We start from the raw sequence: 6,189 nt of genomic DNA, 5'->3' as shown, positions 1-6,189 counted from the left end.
ACTGTGAGCGCCGCTAAAGGTCGAATGAATCTATAGAGACATTCACCATCGAAGCAGGAAGAATTTGCTCACGGCCATAGACCAAATCGAAAGACTTTGTGTTTTTTTTTGAGCCGAGAGGAAAGAAAAATCAATTTGAAAAGGCGAATCCGCTTTAAACCACCGCGCATCAGAGCGCCTGATACCCGTTCAAAATAAATGATTTTCTTCCGTCAACCCACACATAGTTCATACGATGTCTTACGCCGAAAGACTTTTGATGGGGTTTTTTTGTTTTGCAACTTTTAGTTGTTTCGTGCTCAACCAAAGCCATATGCGCAAAACATTTGTCTTGTTCGTTTATGATCCTTCCGCAGGTTCACCTACGGAAACCTTGTTACGACTTTTACTTCCTCTAAAGGATCAAGTTCGACCATCTTTCAGTCTCGCCGTTGGTAGGCACCGCACGGGCAGAGATTGCTCCCCACTCGACGGCACCCCGACAAGCCCGTCCGAAGGCCTCACTAAATCATTCAATCGGTAGTAGCGACGGGCGGTGTGTACAAAGGGCAGGGACGTAATCGACGCGGGCTAGTGACCCGCGCCTACTAGGGATTCCTGGTTCATGGGGATCATTGCAGTCCCCAATCCCAACCACGAAGGAGGTTCAGCGGTTACCCGGTCCTTTCGGACAGGGAGAGTGAAACACGCTGATTCCTTCAGTGTAGCGCGCGTGCGGCCCAGGACATCTAAGGGCATCACAGACCTGTTATTGCTCACTGTCACGCGGCTGGACGCCGCTTGTCCCTCTAAGAAGACTGCGTGACGGACGCGAGAGCAGAAGGTATCGCCGGGGATGACGACGACCGAATAACAATAGAGCCAGCCCCCGCGAGACATTCCCGACAAAGCCCCGCCATACCTCATCCGCCAGGCAACCAACCCGTGAAGGCCGTACACCCGACGAACAGAGCACAACGAAACCAAGCCGAGAGATTGCCTCACTAAAGGAACCAGTCCCACCGAGACCCGAATCGCCGCCACCTGATCCCGACGCCTCCGTACTCCCTTCGGTTTCAATTGATAAAACCCGTCACCTATTTAGCAGGCTAGAGTCTCGTTCGTTATCGGAATTAACCAGACAAATCGCTCCACCAACTAAGAACGGCCATGCACCACCACCCACCGAATCAAGAAAGAGCTCTCAATCTGTCAATCCTTCCAGTGTCCGGGCCTGGTGAGGTTTCCCGTGTTGAGTCAAATTAAGCCGCAGGCTCCACTCCTGGTGGTGCCCTTCCGTCAATTCCTTTAAGTTTCAGCTTTGCAACCATACTTCCCCCGGAACCCAAAGACTTTGGTTTCCCGGAAGCTGCCCGTCGAGTCATTGGAGTAACTCCGACGGATTGCTGGTTGGCATCGTTTATGGTTAGAACTAGGGCGGTATCTGATCGCCTTCGAACCTCTAACTTTCGTTCTTGATCAAGGAAAACATTCTTGGCAAATGCCTTCGCTGTTGTTCGTCTTGCGGCGGTCCAAGAATTTCACCTCTGTCGCCGCAGTACGAATGCCCCCGTCCGTCTCTATTGACCATTACCTCGGGTCCAAAAGTAAAAGACCAGCAAAATCGGACCGAGGTCCTATTCCATCATTCCATGCTGCGATATTCAGGCGTTGGGATACACCTGCTTTGAGCACTCTAATTTGTTCAAAGTAAACGTTGCCGGCCGCCCGAGACACCCGGTGAAGGGCACCCCGAACGATTGACTGGGTGGAGCGAATCGAGTCAACTACGACCAAAATTTAAAAAAGAACCCGAAAGAACTTTCCAACTCTGGCCGCAGATACAACAACGACGCACCGACCACCACTCCGGCGATGTTGTCCGACCGTGAAGAGAGTCGGGCTTTGACACCCGGGCTCCCAGAGCGTGAAACGCAACACCCTTGATTCAGAGCGGCGCCGCCCGGCCGAAGACAGACATCCGACTACGAGCTTTTTAACCGCAACAACTTTAATATACGCTATTGGAGCTGGAGTTACCGCGGCTGCTGGCACCAGACTTGCCCTCCAATGGTTCCTCGTTAAAGGATTTAAAGTGTACTCATTCCAATCACGGGGCCTCGGAAGAGTCCCGTATCGTTATTTTTCGTCACTACCTCCCCGTGCCGGGAGTGGGTAATTTGCGCGCCTGCTGCCTTCCTTGGATGTGGTAGCCGTTTCTCAGGCTCCCTCTCCGGAATCGAACCCCGATTCCCCGTTACCCGTTGCAACCATGGTAGGCGCGTAACCTACCATCGACAGTTGATAAGGCAGACATTTGAAAGATACGTCGCCGGCGCGAAGGCCGTGCGATCGGCGTGAAGTTATCCAGAGTCACCAAAATTGGTACGGTGCGCGAGCCCGAAAGCCCGGCCCCGACTGGTTTTGATCTAATAAAAGCACCTCTTCTGCGAGCCCGAAAGCCCGCAGTCGAGGCTCGAGTGCATGTATTAGCTCTAGAATTACCACAGTTATCCAAGTAGGATGGAGTGGATCTAAGGAACCATAACTGATTTATTGAGCCATTCGCGGTTTCGCCGTCTAGCGGCTTGTACTTAGACATGCATGGCTTAATCTTTGAGACAAGCATATGCTACTGGCAGGATCAACCAGGTATTTCGTGTATGTTTGTTTGATATGCATCCGGCGAGTTGCGGGTTTTTATTTCGCCCACGCATCACCAAACACACACCAAATCAACACGTTTTTCGTTTTTTTTCTTTTTCTTCGGAAACTAAAATTTTTGATCGCAACGCCTGGCGTGTCACAGCGAGTCCCAGTGAAGAGAAACACCGATCCGATCCGTTTGTTGGATTTTTTTCATTTCAATTTCCAAAGTCAAAGACCATTCAACGGTCTATGAGCCCAAAGTGAATCGGATTCATTCGACCGGTCTTGATATATTCATCAACTTTTTTTCCCGTATTACGGTTTTCGACGGTCATATGTGGCGTGCTGTATGCTCATAAGTCAAGCCTGCTTTACTAAGCTGACAAGCATACATCTTTTAAATTTTTGTGGGCTCAGAGTTTTATTTTTATTTTTCCACCGCCGAGGCACACTCTCGCATCACCCCGCACGACACACACACACACACACACCTCACCGCTCAACGGTCACACGAGGCAGAATTTTCCGCAAAGACTTTCGAAGAGAAAGAGAAAACTCGGAACAACCGCGGTCAGAGGCCAGCATAGAGGCATCGTATAGAAAGTCATGGGCGGAAAAAAACAAATCATTTCAAGTCGAGACAAGCAACCAGACTACCCCTATAAAAGTGCGCAATTCTTTAAGAGTTCACCGAAGAATGACCGAGATCAAGTATGCACGAAACGAACATATTCCAAGGGCAGCTGAATAAGCGATTCTGCGCCGAAGCGCGAGAAAAGCAAGCGGTACACCGATGGGGATCGTTTTTTTTATCGTGTTAGATTCGTTGTTGTCAAGCAAGGATTCTCAAAATGTTTTTTGCATTGCACCCAAGTTTCGTACTGATTACTTGTCGCAGACCGGTGACTGTCAAAAAAAAATTTTTTACGTTTTTTCTTGAGAGGTCACTGCCTACACACAACTCCGGGCGGGCCGTACACTCACAGCCGTTTGAATTCTCCCTTCGTGTGTCATGGCCATAACTGAGCGTACATCTTACCGGGCGCCGAGTTGATCTGGCTTGTTCGATGAACGTTCGGGATACGTACAATCGATATAGCTCCAACCGTAACTCGTTTGTAATTACGCCGGCCATACTCAGCGGGCGCTCAGCTCAGCTCTCGATATCTTCCGTCGAAGGGAAGTTCGTAGTAAAAGAGAGTCAGAGTCGACGCCACATTTTGCGGTCCTCGCATCTCATCCGATTTTTGAATTTTATAGATTTGCCATCACTTCCACCCAATTCTCTCGTATATTTCAATCTCTTGACTTTGTCCGACCGGGCCGTCTTCGCCCCCCTTCAACTCCGTCCATCTCCACTTCTGTGTTCCACACAACGAGCTTCCGTCAAACGGCAAAATGTGAAATATGCGCACGCCGCACGAAATAATTTGAAAGCGTTCTGTTTGGTGGCTTTTTTATTTTTTATCTCTCGGCTCACACACACACACACACATTTCCGCCTGAACGGTAATTTTTTTTTGATACGGTGTCAAAAAGTGAAAAGACGCGCACCATTTTCTTTTCTCTTCCGTATCGTCGCTGACGGTAAACGCTGATGGTTATGATGCCGTAAGTTTGGAAGAAAGAATCTTTCCCGTCTTGTCTTGTTACGGTAAAATAACAAAGAACAAGCGTCCGATTTCTCTCACAGACGGCCACAGACAAACCACACGTGCCGAAGAAACGAAACGTCCGAAACCAAAAAAATGTTTGACGCGCGCACCTCTTCTGAACTTTTCGACCAAGAGTCGTTGGATCGAGTGACGAGCTTCTCAGCTGTCGCACCAATCGGTGAAGCGGGCGTTTGAATTCCCGTCCACATCGCGGTTCGGATATATTTTTACATATACCGACCATCGGAAATTTCGAAAACGGTTTTACCGAAGGAATGATATTTCACACACCGACAGCTCATCGAGTTCGTCTCCGTTCAACGGTTTTTTTTTTTTAAGACTTTTTGATCGCATGGGGCTAAACTGGTTAGAGCAAAGCCGCGATCCAAGCAGTGAAAAAAAAACAAAGACAGTGCAAGCGCGATCGAACGGAATCGAAACTAAAATCATGTGAAGTGGCGGGCGGAAAGGAGCTCAGCTACGGTGGAAATGAAACTACAACTAACGCCGAACCGGACAACTTCCCATTCTGCGTCTTCGTTTCATTTCCCAAAGCTCCCCGTCGATACCAAAGTTTTTGCGTCGAAGCTACTAAAGAAATTTCGCGCTTTCCTTTTCGCCTCTTTCGCCTTCCCTTCGATATCTATCCAACCACCGGCTTCGACTTTATTTCTTTCACCCGTCTATTCGCCCGATAGTCGACGGTCGGCCATTCTTTGGTATCGGCCAGGCGGACTAACAAGAAGTAAGACTCGTTTGAAAAATTTGGACCGGGCTTTACAATCGCTGCTTGTCGTAATGTCGCAAATTTGAAAAAAATTTTCAATTCGAGAAACCAAACTATTCGACACTTCGAAAATTTTTGGGACTCTGAAAATTTTTCCGAGTTTAGGAATCGAGACCTCTTCTATACTAAGGAAAACCACTAATGTTCCGCCGCATAATGTCTCCGTTTTCCGGCTCATTTTTAGCGATTGGACGGGGACATTGCCCCATCCAACCGCCAGCCGACTTTCAGGAACCGTCGTTTTCAAAGTTGGGACTTAGAAAATTTTCGACGAGTGGGAATTTTTTACGGTCGCAAGTCATCACGACACGCCCGACCAACCCATTTGAGAGCCGCCACGCCTCGACGGTGTGACGGCTTTTTTTCGAATCGACGGGTCTCGCTCACTCCTCTCTCGCGCCGACCAGAGGCCGGGCGAGAGAGTCGTTGCCAAACACCGTCGTCGGAAATGGGAGAATTTGAGTGGGAATTTTTTACGGTCGCGAGTCATCACGACACGCCCGACCAACCCACTTGAGAGCCGCCACGCCTCGACGGTGTGACGGCTTCTCTTTTCGAATCGACGGGTCTCGCTCACTCCTCTCTCGCGCCGACCAGTGGCCGGGCGAGAGAGTCGTTGCCAAACACCGTCGTCGGAAATCGAGAAATTTTCATTTCCATTTCCATTTTTTTTCATCGGCCTTTATACGTCCAAGTCCCGCCAACCACGTCACTACCACGTCGTCGGGACTTAGAAAAATTTTTCAATTTTTCGGACTTAGAAAATTTTTCAACTTTCTTTTTTTCGACAACCTCTTCCCTATATAGGAAAGTAGTGGATGTTCCGGGCAGTAACTGTACGAAAAAGTCGATTTCCGAATTTTTGCCGGACTTTCACCTGAGCTCAGGCCGGGCCGCCCGCTCAACTGCCGCCCGGTCACCACCAAAAACCGGTCTTGGAAATTTTCGGACTTAGAAAATTTTTCAACTTTTTTCTTTCTCGACAACCTCTTCCCTATATAGGAAAGTAGTGGATGTTCCGGGCAGTAACTGTACGAAAAAGTTGATTTCCGAAATTTTGCCGGGCTTTCACCAGAGCTCAGGCGGGGCTTACCATCACACCCGCCGACCGGTCACCAC

The 6,189-nt window shown here is 49.1% G+C and overlaps 1 non-coding gene across 1 annotated transcript; it reads right to left on the bottom strand.

Moving 5' to 3' along the window:
• Nucleotides 1-339: 339 nt before the first annotated feature.
• Nucleotides 340-2,634, bottom strand: LOC124319508. Its single transcript, XR_006913206.1, has one exon. It is a non-coding gene; the product is annotated as a small subunit ribosomal RNA (ribosomal RNA).
• Between the last annotated feature and the right edge of the window lie 3,555 nt (nt 2,635-6,189).

Source organism: Daphnia pulicaria, unplaced genomic scaffold (genome assembly GCF_021234035.1).
Source record: "Daphnia pulicaria isolate SC F1-1A unplaced genomic scaffold, SC_F0-13Bv2 h1tg000172l, whole genome shotgun sequence".
Lineage (NCBI taxonomy): Eukaryota > Metazoa > Arthropoda > Branchiopoda > Diplostraca > Daphniidae > Daphnia > Daphnia pulicaria.
This window is presented reverse-complemented; position numbering and strand designations above follow the sequence as displayed.